At 36.1% G+C, this 16598-nt stretch overlaps 1 pseudogene; it reads left to right on the forward strand.

Annotated features, from left to right (window-relative positions):
- The first annotated feature begins 8788 nt into the window (after positions 1–8788).
- LOC132044693 (cyprosin-like) lies at positions 8789–15039 on the forward strand (annotated as a pseudogene).
- Positions 15040–16598: the final 1559 nt, after the last annotated feature.

Genomic DNA, 16598 nt, shown 5'->3' on the forward strand with positions numbered 1-16598 from the left:
CCCTTACGTTCGTAGAAACCAAATTCATCACCATCATTAACAGTCATTTTCCAGAATATTTTAAGTTTCTTCGTAGTCTCTTGTTTAGCCAACTTCAAATCTTCCTTCTTGGAAGAAGTTAGAGCTGAAGGTCTTCTTTATTATGAAAAAGAGATTAGGTTGACTTAGGATCAATGTATATTTCTTAATATGATATGTTAGTCTACGGGCTTAGACAAGGCCCACATTGTATCAATTGTGGTTTACTAAATAGAATTAGCTGTTATGTAGCATTAATTACATTGCATAATTATAGGCATCATTAGCTAGGGTTGAGTAAATATACGTGTATATATGTACTACCTATTCTATGGTGAATACTATTCAGAAGTGTGAAACACATACGACTTTACAGTTCTATCATGGTATCAGAAGTCTAGGTGTCTCTTCTTGTTCTTGTTTTTTTTTTCTCAATCAGTTTCCTGCCCCTATCTCTAGACCTTGCTTCCGCGCTCTGTGTTCTTGTTTTTTCTCTTGATTTAGTAGTTCCTGCTCCTGGTTGTTATTTTCATTAATCTTGTTCGTGATGGAATCGAAGCTCTCCTCATCAAGATGGTGATGACCAAGCTCACCGATAAGAACTTTACCGGCCGGGAGTTTCACTTTAGGGTGTTTATCCAAGGGAAAGGTCTCTTTGGATTTCTCGACGGTTCGTCCACAATGCCAACTGATGCAACCAATAAGGAGGCCTGGATTGCATCCAACGCTAAGGTAATTGGATGGATGGTAAGCTTTGTGTCAGACGACATTGCTGCAGGGTTTCAGATGTATGAGACGGTGATTGAGATGTGGTCTTATGTGCATCGGCTTCATCATCAACGAAGCCTGGCAAGAACTTTTGAACTGGAACAGAACATTGCTGCCTATGAGCAAGGCGACAGGGACGTTGGCAGCTACTATGCCGGATTCATGGCGCTGTGGTCGGAGCAAGATCACGCTGTCCCTTCTACTCTTTCCACTGCGGCATTGAAGGAGATACGTGGTAAACGACAACAATCTAGGGTGGTCAGGTTTCTCATGATGTTGAGACCTGAATTCGATCATGTACGCTCTAACATCTTGAATCGAGAAGCTCTACTAGATATAGACATAGTAGTGGCTGCTATTTTGCAAGAAGAAATTCGATTTTCGTCTTCTCTAGTGTTGTCTGTAGCTCCTCCGACGGCTGTTCTTACCGCTGGATCAAATTACCGACCTACTTCACGCTCTGTTCTGTCTGGTAAAAAATCCAGTGTTATGGGTGCCATTGCTTTGGCCATATTGCAGCCCGGTGCCCTAAGAAACAATCAGGCCCAACAACATATTGCAATTATTATCGTGAATTGGGCCATGTGCTGGCTGATTGCGCAACTCAACCCACTAGCCAATTCCCAACCCGACACAAAGCTTTGGAGATAGAGGTGGTTAAGCAACCAGTTGCTGCTCCCCCTTTTCTCGATATGGCTTGCATGACTGAACTTGTGGAAAAAGCCGTAGCTCACATTCTTTTGGCATCCGCACAAGGCAAAAATAATTTAGTTATACCTTCTAAATCTTGGCATATAGATAGTGGTGCTGGTAATCATATGACGGGTGATGCTTCACAATTATTGAATATTTCTCCATTACAATCGCCTACTGAGATTGTTACTGCTAATGGCCATGTTTTACCTGTGTCTAGTTTTGGTTTAGTTGCTTCACTTTCAGATGTCCCCTTTGTTTCGAATTTGACAACTAATCTTGTTTCGATTGGTCATTTAGTAGACCAAAATTGTATTGTTCTATTCTCGATTTGGTTGTATTGTTCAGAGTGTGACAACGGGACAAATCATAGCAAGGGGACGTAAAGTGGGACGCTTATTTTTCCTCAAAGCAGTTGGTAATCAGAGGTTTACATGTTTTCTTTTGGTTTTGGTTGATGAAGTTTCTCATTCGAAGAATTTGGTTTCCCTGTGGCATAATAGGTTGGGTCATCCTCATTCTCACCGCCTAGCTTCTATGCTCAAGTCTTGTTCATTCTTGGGATAAACAAGCTCTGATGTTTCTAGTTTGTTGTGTGAAAGTTGTGCCTCTTCCAAAAGTCACAAGCTATCTTTTCCTACTAATAGTACTACATATGTTGCACCTTTTCATTTAGTTCATAGCAATGTATAGGGACCTACCTCCGTATTGTTAAGACTTGGTTATAAGTATTTTCTTTTGCTTATTGATCACGCTTCACGTTTTACATGGGTTTTCTTTATTAGAAACAAGAGCGAAGTTCCTATGATTATTATGAATTTTATTTCATTTATTCATACGCAATTTGAAAAGTCATTAAGATCTTTCGATCAGATTCGGGTGGAGAATTTACTTCCACAGTCTTGCTTAATTTCTTTAAAAATAAAGGAATTTTGGCTCAACGGTCTTGCCCGCTTACACCGGAACAGAATGGGGTTGTGGAATGTAAGAATAGATATATTTTGGAAATAACATTAGTTCTATTAGATACTTCTTCTTGTCCTTCTTGTTTTTGGGTTGAGGCGGTTCAAATGGCGGTTTATTTGATTAATAGACAACCTTCTCCTGTTACTAAGAATGTTTCACCCTATCGACATCTATATGGCACTGATCTCGATCTTTCGAGGTTGAAGGTGTCTGGTTGTGCCTGCTATGTATTGTTATCACCGCATGAGAGACATAAGTTATTAAAGAAGGCAGTTCGGTGTGTATTTCTCGGGTATAATGATATACAAAAAGGCTACTTATGTTATGATCAAACTCGTCGTTTGCTATGAGTATCCTTCCATGTCATATTTTTTGAAACTATTTTTTCCTTGCATAATCTGAAGACGGTTTCTAATGAGAATACTAATGACAAGTTTGTTATTTTTCCCATGGTGGACGACGAAGTTGCTGGTCCTAATGATACTCAACCAATTGTCTTTGTCGATGAAAATAATAGTAACTCATCTGGGTCTCTTTTTAGTCCCAGCTCTTCACACTCGCCCGGACCAGCCTCGTTAGAGCTAAGTTCCTCTTCCGCTGACTCTTTATTTGAAACCTTGACTAGTCCTCCACCTAGACGGTCTTCTCGAACCTCTATTGCTACGGTTCACTATGGCTATTCTCCGGATCGATGTGGCAAGTCTTACGCACATCCTGCTCTTCAATCATCTTTGGTTTCTACTCAGGTTCCAACTTCGTATGCTAAGGCCATTTTAGACACCAATTGGCAGCAGGCCATGGCTGCTAAAATTGAAGCTTTAGAAGATCATCACACTTGGAGTTTGGTTGATAAGCCTCCTGGATGTGCAGTGATCAGTAGTCGATAGGTGTACTCAGTTAAGCTTACTGTTGATGGGAAGATTGATCGGTATAAAGTACGGTTGGTTGCTCAAGGGTACAAGCAAGAATATGGCATTGATTATGAGGAGACGTTTGCTCCGATTGCAAAGATGACGACAACACGTATTCTGTTAGCTCGGCTCTTTGCTTGCTCTTAGCATTTTCATCAGATCGATCTCAAGAATGCATTTCTTCATGGTGATTTAGACAAAGTTGTGTATCTCAAACCATCTCTAGGATATGCTATGCCTCATCCTGACCTTGTTTGTCGTCTTCGAAAATCTTTTTATGGCCTCAAACAAGCCCCACGGGCTTGGTTTGATAAGTTTCGATCTATAATATGTTCGACTGGCTTCTGTCAGAGTTCATCTGATTATTCACTTTTTCTTGGCCGTTCAGTTGCAGGTATTACTATACTTTTATTGGATGTGGATGACATCATTATTACAGGAGATGATATTGATGGTCTTTGTTCAGTTGAAATCACTTCTTCATGCTTCATTTAAAATAAAGGTTTTAGGTCCTCTCACATATTTTCTCGGTTTGGAGGTTGGGTATACCCCTTCTGGTATTACCTTGGGTCAACAGAAGTATGCGTTTGAGGTAGTTGCTTTGTCTGGTTTGACCGATACAAAGACGGTTCTTACGCCAATAGAGGTTAACACCAAGTATGGTAAAGATGATGGTGAGCGTTTTCCTGATCACACGTTTTATAGGAGATTGGTTAGTTCACTTGTGTACTTGATTATGACTAGGCCAGATATTTCCTATGCGGTTCAGGTATTGAGTCAGTTCGTTTCATGCCCTACCTGTATTCGTTATTTGGCTTTGCTTCATGTGATTCAATATGTTTGGGGGACAGTCTCTCATAGCTTATTCTTTCCATCAGTTTCTACATGTTAGTTAGAGGGGTATTCTGACGCTGATTGGGCTGGTAGTCCCAACTCTAGGCGGTCGATTCCGGGATGGTGTCCCAACTCTAAGCGATCGATTACGGGATGGTGTATGTTTCTTGGCTCGTCGCTTGTTTCTTGGAAGTGTAAGAAGCAGACTCGCACATCCAAGTCGAGTATTGAAGCCGAATATCACTCTATGTCAGCTGCTAGTTCAGAGATTGGTTGGCTTCGTCAGATCCTATCTGATGTCACGATCCAATTTAGGATCGTGACCGGCGCTATGGGTAGTATTCCCAAAGCTAGCTTTAACAGGAATTTACAGAAAATCGAGCAGAGTTTCCCATATTTTTATGACTATCCAAAACTTTCCCGTCTCAAAATCAAAAACAAAAATATCCAATCTCAACCAAACTAAATGCAATCATCCTCAATCAACCCATTTTCAATGTAATAATACTAAAACACCTCTGAAATACGGGAAATAAGTCTAATACTAGTTACCAGTCTATAATAAATAAATAATACTCATAGAACAAATCAAATGACTGTGGAGCAACTCTAAGAGTTCAAAAGAAAAGACACTAATAAATAATAGACTCTTCGCCCACGCGGACAAGTGTGGGGCTCACCAGGAACTTTCAACTCGTGTTCTCTAGTTACCGTAATCCTCACCAATGTCACCTGCGGTCTCTGTAAAAAAAAATAGCGAGGAGTGAGACGCTTGCTCAGTGAGTAATAAAACTTAACCACAACCGTTTTTATTGGGGACAAGTCAGAAAACATGCTTATATAATATTCATAAAATATCACGAAATAAATGCCCTTTCAAAGCAGTAGCAATAACCAATCTTGTACATTTGTCATGTAAGCGAATTCATTTAACAATTCAATAATAAACTCAGAAACAGCATTGCTTGTTATATCAAATCTTATATCTGGGAGGTTTCCAAGAAAGGACCATGTAATCTGTATCATGTGGACCCCTTCGTAAAAGGAGTCAAATATAACTGTAGGTCCCTACTCGAGGGAAAACTTTACACGTATGCTAGTTCTACCTTCCCACTAGCGAGGGCTATGTAATCTGTAAATACAAGGTGCGCCAGGTCTAACGAACCCGCCGTAGCTACGGGATCCTTCAAAGTCCCCTCCAATTTTTTTATTTTTTTATTTTTTAAACAGTAAATACTCATATGAAAGCATTTTAAAAAAAAAAAAAAACAGGGCATTTCAATTCTTATCAAATCATGTAATTTCATTTTAGAAACGGTAATCATATCTCAAGTAACGGTAAAACATATCTAGTAACGGTGAAAACAATTAGAATAACCGGTAAACATCTCAAGTAAACTGTTCGGTACCATATCAAGTAAAGGACTTGTCCCACATGCAATTTCAAACAGTCGGTAACACATTTTATTTTCAAAATCATGTATAAACCATGCAAGTTATGGAAATTCAAATTGTGGTAAGATTACTACTCACCTCTCGATGCCAACTAACCAAAGCTCGACTCTTTGTCGATCCAAACTGCTCAATTTGTGTGTGAATCTATAAATCAATATAAGTTTCTCTGTTATCATCCACTAACTCCAAAATCCAATAAACTCAAGTGGTAACCCATCATGATCCCAATTACCCATGTCTCAATTTCGCTCAAAAGATCACTTTTAAGCTACTGATGGACCTAGTAAATTTTATTCCCTACCATTTTCTTTATTCCCAATTCGTAGAGTCGTTCGTGCTAATTTGCTTCATCGTGAGAATGCATAACTAAGGTTATACAATTAAACAATACTCCCAATCTCAATATCATAATTTAACTTAACCCGAATCTCTAAATCCCTATATATGTAAAAATATTGATTGAGATAGTGGCGGAGCCAGGATTTTTCACTAGGGTTCAAAACTATAAAAAAGTAAGAAACGAGGAAGCCAAAGGGGTTCAACATCTACTATTTATACATAAAAGGTAATTTTAACCTTGTGTATACATGAAATTTTTTCGCCGAAGGGGTTTCGGGTGAACACCCTGGTCGCTCCGCCCCTAGATTGAGATAGGAGCAAGAATAAATGTTTACCTTGAATTGATAACTGAAGTTGAAGTAAAACGGTAGGGAATGCTCTTGCGATTACGTGGTTGAACCAGATGAAGCTTCTGCTTCTATTTCAAACTTTGGCTACAGGGGGTTTTCAATGGTATATATATATATATATATTTTTTTTTTTTCCTAATATTGTTGGAGTAATAGTGCTACGTTTCCCCACCCCTAATCCCTTAATTCTGAATGTCTGATGCCCTTTTTCTCATTAAGGGCTGCGGCCCAACATGCCCCTTATTTTTTTTTAGTTTAATTAATTAGGTTGTATCTTTATTCATGTATTTGCTAATTACGTATATACCCTTATTTAAATGTGGGGTATTACATGTGAATTGGGGTTCCCTTCGCTGGTCCATCAGTATTGCATGCAGATAACACGAGTGCTATCCAGATCGCCAACAATCCTGTTCATCATGAGAACACGAAGCATATCGATGTAGACTGTCACTGTATTAGGGAGCTTGTTGCCGATAAGACTCTCATCATTCAGCATGTTTCTTCTCGCGATCAACTAGCTGATTTTTTCACCAAAGCCATGATACGTTTACGACATCAGTTTCTTCTCTCCTAATTGTTGCTTTGTGATACTCCACATCAATTTGAGGGGGGATGTTAGCCTATGGGCTTAGTCAAGGCCCATATTGTAACAGTTGTGTTTACTAAATAGAATTAGCTGATATGTAGCGTTAATTACGTAGCATAATTGTAGGAATAATTAGCTAGGGTTGAGTAAATATATGTGTATATGTATACTACCTGTTCTATGGTGAATACTATTAAGAAAGTGTGAAATACATACGACTTTACAATTCTATCATGATATATATTGCTCATCTCATGAGCTAACTTTTGAGATTGAGTTAGACCCAAATGGTAATTTCTTGACAAACTTAAAAGGTAAAAATTTCACGGGTTACCTTTTTGGAACCGCTACTTAACTTGTACCAAGTTTTTCACAATTTTTGCTTGTCTATCCACTTCAAACAACTTCATACAATTTGTAGCTTAAGTTCAGCCATATGAAACTTGGCTAACTCCAAACACCGCATGTCTATCTGAAAAAAATATATATTTGGAAACTAGTAAAAGGTTTTATAGAAGCACAATAATTAACAGCTTAGAATATTCTAAAAGGCATAATAAGAAATTCCGATCGAAGAAAAACATGGTTGGCCTTCAAAATTCCAATTGTGCCACATAAATTGAGACGGAAGGAGTAACTATTTATTTATGATATCAGCTTGAGAATTTAGAAATATTTAATACTTATCAATTGCTCTTATTTTGTGAATTTCAGTTGAAAAAGATGGGAATGACGGAATATTTGCTCACTGCCAAGTGTAGCAGTCAGCAATCTATACTAATTAGACGAAATTTCATGGTTATTTCCTCAAGTGTTGGACTTATTTGCTGCAAAATGATGACTGTTCATCACGCCTGTGAATTTCTGCTTACATATAAAACAGACCTTTTATATATTTTGGGATTTTGCATCTGTCTCCTTGCCTTGTTGGTTTTTGCATAAGCCCTTGAGTTTGTTACTTTCACCAAGGTACTAACTGCTTACTATAATTGTGAGTACAATATTTTTTTTTTTTTTGAGAAACCATGGAAATAGTAGTCTTGTTTCCCTTTTATCTACAATGGTAAAACATTTCTTTTTTCTAGCTAGCCTTCAAGTCCCATGCAAATTGGCGAGTTAATTTCTTAGACGGTCATTTAGTTTGAGTTAAATACGGAGTAAAGTCACTTTTTTATTCATTACAAAATCACCAATTTAACCCAAAGCTTCTCAAAAAGATCATTTCATCTGGCCGAAAAGGTGACGTTGCACTATACTATAGAATTTCTCAAATGGTCATCCAACTTACGAATTTTTGCAAAGTCTTCTCGTCTCTTAAATAAACTATGTGCCAATTAATGGAGTAATATTTAGTCAAATGCATCAGATGAAATAGCTATTTGTTAGTCGATTCCTGGACCTGGTTCACGATTGAAAGCAACTATTCTTCTTCCAATTTCGCACATCAAATTGTATATATAGAGAAGAGTTTGTCCTTCATCCAAGAGATAAAGTCACTCGACCCTTCAAGGTATTAGCTTCCATCATGTTAGAATACTGGGGCATGCCAAATTATCTAAACAAAGGAAACTTATTTGGTGAGTTACTCCAAAGTGGGATAACTCACCAAATAATATTTCTCTCCGTTCATTTCACCAGATAAAATATTCTCTCATTTATCTGATAAAACTTAACAAAATAAAATTTACTCGATAAATATTTTTTTAGCCAAATAAAAAGATACACTGATTTGAAGAACAAAGGTCTGGGAAGAAATTGGTGTAGAGCTTGCTCAATAATAGTACTTTTTCCTAGTTGTTTTCACATTTTCATTTTGTTTTGCGAATGTTCTTCTATGTAGAGCTAACAAACTTATCATGGACAGCATGGAGATCAAAGTTTTTCTTGCAGCATTACTAATATGGGATTTAAGTACCTCTGCCGTTGGCTTCAATGTGTCTGCTGATAATATGATAAGGATCGGACTAAAGAGGCGACCTTTGGATCTTTACAGCGTAAAGGGTGCAAGAATTTATGTTAAATATCATCATAAGGGTTCAAATGGGAATTTTGATGATCTTAAAGATGAAATTGTATATCTAAAGAACTATATGGACGTCCAGTATTTTGCGGAGATTGGTATCGGTTCACCCCCTCAGCACTTTGCTGTTGTTTTTGATACTGGCAGTTCCAATCTTTGGCTCCCGTCCTCGAAATGCATTTTCTCTGTAAGTCGTTATAAAATCATGCATGGGGTTGTAGTTTTCACAAGAAGTTTTGCTTATGTTGAAGTGTGCGATTATGTCAGCTAAAAACTTAAACTATTACTATTAGATATAGAGAGCATATTTTTATTTACTTAACTAGTGAATATATCCGCACTTCGCGCGGTGATAGGAGAACTAAAATCTAACTAAACAATTATTTGAATTATTTTATAATGAAAAACAATTTTTTAAACCGAAAAGCAACCTAAAGACATAAGATTGATCAAAATATAATTCAATTTTTTTTTATATAACTTTTTATAAATAGTACCGAATTTATCTGATAGCAAACTTAGGTAGAAAAAAGGTGAAACTAATGAAGTAGGAAGAAAGTTTTTCTTTTTAATTCAAATTCTCCTTCACTGGTGGCTACCTCCTATATTAATATCCAAAAGCAACAAAGCAAGAGCAAGAGGTATGTGGATCCTAACCTTTTCGAAGCTATATAAGAGAGTGGACAGACCCACCTCGTAGGAAAAAAGGTTTAACTTCAAAATTAAGATCAACATATATTATCTTCTTATGAAGGATTTTCTAATATATTTGGAAATGTTTCTATCAAAACTAAATGAAAGGATCGGAAAATGTATTGTCTTGTCCTAATTTTGAAGTATATTTCAATCTAAATTAAAGGAAAAGATTAGAACATCTCATACTGATAGAAGAAGGAATAAGATTGTAATAAAATTAAAGTGCTAAAGAAATTTGCATATAAAAGAATCAACTTTAGTCATTAATATATATTGTGCTAATGACGATGTCGTCTCCATTTCTTTCGTCTATCAAGCTTTCTTCCTGTTTTTATTCACCATTATTTCTTGTTTAAAGATATTTCTTCTTCAAGAACTTGAAAGTAAGCTTATATCAGTTAATATTTCTTTTTATTTAGAATTCAAAAGAAATAGGAAAAAATAACCAATCCCGATCATACCAATATCAAAATTTACAACTCCTAACTCTTCTCTCTCAATAAGAATTCCAGAAATGATTAGTTTCCCACCTAATAGTAAGATAAAATTTCAATACTTATGTCTCGAGATAAATCCTCATATCATTTCAAAACTTTTATCTTAAGACTTATAGATACCAAAACACACACCTCAAAGAAATAGGGGATAGCAAAAGTCGAAAATGTTGTATCACTATATTAAAAACCAAAGATTTAGAAGCTTCACTTTAAGTTTATGTGAAGGTTGTTCAACGTAAATTCTACTCCTTTAGGATATTAATTCTTCAATTTCAGTCGTAGTTTCTCTCCTCCATTGACGTTAGAGTACTTAAAATCGATAGCGTTTAATGTATATCGATCGTTTTCATGTTTTAAGTCTTTCGCGTTCGGTATGACATAAGATTTATGTTCGTAGAAAATTTTTGGTGTCATCACTCAAGTGTACATTTTTCTCTTTACATATGTTCCCAAAATGTAATTGACATTTGTTTTTTCTTTTAATCTTTACCATGTTATTAATTAAGACAATACACCCAAAGTGCATATAAATATCAAACCCAAACAATCAAGGGAATTTCATTGGAAAAACACATCCTATTTGTTCATGAGACATACACAGATAAAACGAAGTACATAAATGCACAAATTCTGAAAGCGAGAGAGGGAAAAAAGAAATAAACCTTATACACTCTTTTCTTCATGAACTTTGTTTTCCCTCTGCTTTAACGGTACACAAATCAATTTCTTTACTTCCCTTATGTTCTTTCCTGGAACAAAAACCTATGGTCCCTGTTACTGGCTCTTGATGTTGCCTCGTGTTGGTGGTCAACTATGGTAGTTGATTGAAACGAAGGTTAATATGAATGGAAGATAGAATGTGAAGTGGAAAACGGCAGATGTTGCTCCTTAATTGCTACTTTAATTATCACTAAAGGTTTCAACAATTGTAACAGTTTTATTTTTTCAATTGTGGAAACGTTTCATTGTTTCTTTTAGAAAGATGTAACAACCGTTCCCTTTTTTCGTTTGTAGCAACGTTTCATTCATTCCGAACAGATGTAATCAATTTGGTTTTTTTACTAATTTAAAATATAGAATAAAGACAAAAATTTGAGAATAAAGATAAATAGAGATTCTAGCCTAGGAGAGTGCCACATCTCCGGCCCTATGTCCAACCTTTATATATATATATATGTGATACTGATATGTCTCAACACACCCTCTCAAGCATGGGATGGTAAGACTTAAACTCGAGACATTTTGCCTGCTCCGATACCATGTTTGAGTTGTGTGACCATCTCACCTTAAGCGATTAGAAAGAGCGATCACATCTTTATTTACTTAATTATGTTTTTAACGCCTTGTAAGCATTTTTTTTTGTTGCAGATCCCATGTTATCTTCGTTCAAGGTACAGATCGAGAGAATCCACTACATATACAAAAATTGGTAGTTAGCCTATTGAATTCATTAAAACTCCTAATTTATTATTGAATATAATATTATCTTTAGGCTACTACATAGGTTCAGTTAAATCTTCAAGGCATTTACTTTGTCTTTCTACCGTAGGGAAACATTGTAAAATTCCTTTTGGCACTAGATCAGTGCGCGGATTCTTCAGCCAAGACAACGTTAAAGTTGGGAATTCTGTCATAAATCAGCAGGTGCCGCATCTTGATTCTTTGAATCTGAAGCTGTATGCATCAAAGGTTACAACTTACATGTTGAAACAAAAATATTTCAGGTTTTCACTGAGGTAACACTGGAAGGATTTTTCACGTTCTTGCATGCACGGTATGATGGAGTACTAGGACTAGGATTTCAGGATGTTGCTGCAGGACGAGTAACGCCAGTATGGTAAATATATCTCTCTCTTCGTATATTACTTACTTTTTTGCCAAATTTTCTACTGCTTGTTTATGTTTGGCTAACTGAAGCCAGTTGCGTCTCTAACTGATAGCTGAATCTTACTAATTTAGCATGATAATGGCAGGAATAATATGTTGCTTCAACGTATCGTTACCCAGCCAATCTTCTCACTCTGGCTAAATCGTGATCCTAAATCTAGGGTCGGGGGTGAAATTCTTTTCGGAGGTGTGGATTGGACGCACTTCAGGGGCCGGCATACTTATGTCCCAGTTGCTCAAAATGGTTATTGGGAGGTAGCTAAACTGTGTAGAGTATTTTATTCATGTTGCTAGTTTTTCTTCTTATTATTTATTTAATCACCAGAACAGAGTTTGTTACATATTTCAGATTGAAATAGGGGATCTTTTTATTGGAAACAATTCAACAGGTACTATTTTTACACACTTATGTTGAAATGTGTGACCAGGGTCGGATCCAATGTATCTGTATGAACCCTATACTTTCTATGCGGAGCATGAATTTATTTGTAAAACATTACTAAATTTGTAATAAGTACGTACTCGATATGAACCCATAACTTAGAAATAATGCATTCGGTTCTAAGAACCTTAAAGATTGAACCAATAAAATTAAAATCCAGGATCCGCCTCCGCGTGTGACCATCTCAGCTAAAAGCTTAAGCAACTTTTGTTATTTCCCGTCACAGGTCTTTGCAGAAGTGGCTGTCCAGCGATTGTGGATACTGGAACGTCTTTTCTTCTTTGGTCCGACTGTATGTGTTTCGAAAATCGCTCATTTTTGTTCTTATTCGCTATGTTTTTCTTTTTCTCATCCGTCTACCTACTTACTCGATTTCAGACTATTTTGACTCAAATAAATCATGCTATTGGAGCAGAAGGATTTGTCAGTATGGAATGTAAAACTGTTTTCTCGAATTATGGGAATTTGATTTGGGAAAATTTAGTATCAGGGGTAAGCTCTTGTCTGCTTTCTCATTGTTTTTGCTCTTTCCTCGATTCTAAATGGACTTTTCGTGGCCTATGTTGCTTGGATCCTTCAAAAATGCTACCAGGTGTGTGTCGGATCTCATTTTTGGAGGAGCCAAGCAACATAATTCTTGGCTCAACCACCCTAAAGTTTGTATGCATATATTTTACGCATCTAATGCTTTACTCTTTGTCCCTGCAGTTACAACCTGAAAGAATTTGCAACAGAATTGGTATATGTAAACATAACGGCTCATTTGATGTGAGGTTATATATAATTTCGAATCCCTCTCCTAATTCCCCTCAAGTAATGTCGGACTAAAGCGTTGAACCAAGTCTTTTATTGTAAACGTACGCAGCCACGACCAGCAAATGGTAGCTAGAGGTTCAAAATTGGAGAAGCTACCAAATGATGAGAGCGCTTTATGTTCTTTCTGTGAGATGACAGTTTTCTGGATGCAAGTAGAGCTTAGAAAAGAGAGAACAAAGGAAAAAGCATTTGAATATGTTAATCAGGTAAAGCCTTAATTTGCCAACAAAAGGGGAAGAAAACATTTGAATATGTTGCTCGGATCTTCCAAAAATGGTGTTGCACTCGTGTTGGGTCCTCAAAAAATGAATACAACTTTTAGAGGATCCGACACACGCCTGGAAGCATTTTTAAAGGATCCAAGCAACATAATTCCGTCTATGTATTTTCTTTAACTCTTTTGATAAGTGAATTTACCTTACCACCCTCGTTACACAGTCAAATAAAGTCACATATAATGAGATGCAGAGAGTAAGAGATATATATATATACTTGCATCTAATGCCTCTTATTTTGTGTTGAAGCTGTGTGAGAAGCTTCCGGATCCTCGAGGAAAAACGTTTATCAACTGTGACGTGTTTTCGCTGCCACATATCACAATTACTATTGGGAATAAATCTTTTTCCCTTTCTCCAGATCAAGTAAGTTGTTATCTGATTATCTTCTTCTTGTATTAAGATTTTTTGCAACATACAACAAACTGTGCTGCAGCTGGTGTCACGCAGAATACTTTTGCAGGTTTCTACAAGTTCTGTTATAAGTCCTCTATTACAATGTGCATACTAGAAGCACTTTATTCTTACACAAAAAAGCTCGACTAACTAAACAAACTTTCTGTAGGATGCACAGATGGTTTTTCCGTCGAGCTTAAGATGCCATTATATGTTGCATTCTAGAAGCACATTTAATCTTAGGCTTCTGTTCTCTGTCTTTCACGGACTAACATTCTGTGCGCAGGGGCGGAGCCAGGATTTTCAACAAGGGTGTTCATATTTTAGGACAGGGGATGTGTGAGGGGAAAAAAAAAAATAACAACGCATGAAAAAAAACACAATGCCTCTGCCAACTAGTTTCTCTAATGCAAAAATAAAAAAATTGTGCCGCTGCTGGGATTCGAACTCGCGTCCTGAGCAAGAGTTTGCACACCCTTAGCCGCTGGGCTATCCTTCGTTTCTATGTCAAGGTTGTTCATTACTAGTATATATCCACAAAGTTCTATATTTAACAAAGGCATCCGACAATTTTTTCCGATGAAGGGTGTTCATATGACCACCCTTGAATAGGTGTGGCTCCGCTCATGTCTGTGCGGATTCTGGTAATAGTATGTTATCAGAGTCGAAGACAACTACGGTGCTCACTGTCTTAGTCGATTTACAGCTTTGGATGTGCATCCACGACGTCCCCTCTGGTAATAAAAAAATTGTTTGGCGTGACTTAATCTGCATATTTATCACCTTGTCATATCACTTGCACGCGATATCGCGAGAATGATTTGTGAATTCTTGAGTGCAGGGTTCTTGGAGATGTATTTTTGAGAGCATACCACACTGTTTTTGACTTTGGTAATCTACAAGTTGGATTTGCTGAAAGTGCTTAGAGCATATTTCAGAACTGATGAACCAAAATATCATAAAATTGTTTGGTTTTGGAAGTTTGGCAATTTGGGAGCGTAATAAGGCATTTGTTATAGAGAATGATGCACAAAGAGGTTGTGTATAAAATTACTTTAGTTATGTATGTGTTTCTGCTCTTATTTAGTGTGTGATGCAATTTGTAATAAAAGACTGTTTTATAGAAAATGAGTAGAAGAATTGTGGTACTATACTCCGTGTGTATTATGGATATAATTCCAAAATTGCACTACTATGTATGTGTTTCTAAGTTGTGTGTGTAATTATGATATTGAAACATGTATTTATATGGTCGGTTTGATTGTCCCCCAGATTATTTTAATAAAAATTAAAACTAAATCAAATTTAATTGATTTTTAAAATTAAAAATGAAAGCCAAATCAGCCAACTTTTTCTCGATTGGATTAGATTTTTCAGTTTGTTTGTGAATATCTTCTCCTTAACCAAGGGGTCGTTTGGTTGACATATTAGTTATGCAGATATTACGATGTATCAATTGTTTATGTCAGGATTAATAATGAAGAGATTGTTATGCTTGAGGCATGTACTTTAAAAGGGTATTTGTGGCTTTAGCTTACTTCCTGCATAGCTAATAAACGTATTCTTATTTCACATTTTATCTTCTAAAAATTAATATATAAAGTCCACATAATTTAATATGAATATTATTTGATACCGACAAGCAAACACTACATTTTAGATTTAGGATGATTTTCTTTTTATAGGACCAACCAAACACTGTATTATATTATGCAGTATTTTACGTTGTTAGATAGTATCAAACCTAGTGAAATCCCACAAAATGATATTTGAAAAGGGTAGCATGTACGCAGACCTTACCCCTACCTTGAGACGTCGAGAGGTTGTTTCCAGTAGACCCTCGGTACAAGGACAAGCAATATGAAAGCAGAAATAACGGTAGCAAATAAACCATACTATAAAAAAACATGGTAGAACAATCTGAAAAAAGGAACTGTAACTATTACAAGTTTAACACAATAATCGACGTAGAAATAATAGATAGCAGTAGAAATCAAATGACATATTTTATGTTGTTCCAATAGATAAACCAAACGACCCCTAACTACTCCCTCCATTCACTTTTACTTGTTCACAATACTAAAAATAAATTTTTAATTTTACTTGTCTACTTTATCCTATCAAAGAAAGACAAACTTTTTTTGTTTTTTATTTTTACTCTTAACATTAATTACTCATTTTCAAATTATTATTCAAATTCAATGACACTATACACTGATTAATATAGATATTATAGTAAAATACATACTCCCTCTGTTTCAATTTGTTTGAATCTATTTTCTTTTTAGTCCGTGCCAAAATAAATGACCTCTTTCCCAATTTGGAAACAAATTCACTTTTATGAATGATTTACGGTATTACAAATTTTCAAGACTTATTTTGAACCACAAGTTTGAAAGTCTTCCTCTCTTTTTAAATTAAATGCACGCGAATCAAATGAGTTTATATAAATTGAAACGGAAGGAGTATTTTATTTATTAATTTTTAAAGAATGTACAAAATTAAAAGTAGACAAGTAAAAGTAAACGAAAGGATTATATAATTACAAAAGAGCGCCATTCAACATTTTTAGTTTAATCTCCCGCGCAATACCCAAAACATGTAGGCCCACTACTACGCGTATCCACCAATCAGAACACACCATTT

The sequence above is a fragment of the Lycium ferocissimum genome, unplaced genomic scaffold, assembly GCF_029784015.1.
Source record: "Lycium ferocissimum isolate CSIRO_LF1 unplaced genomic scaffold, AGI_CSIRO_Lferr_CH_V1 ctg51, whole genome shotgun sequence".
Taxonomy (NCBI): Eukaryota; Viridiplantae; Streptophyta; class Magnoliopsida; order Solanales; family Solanaceae; genus Lycium; species Lycium ferocissimum.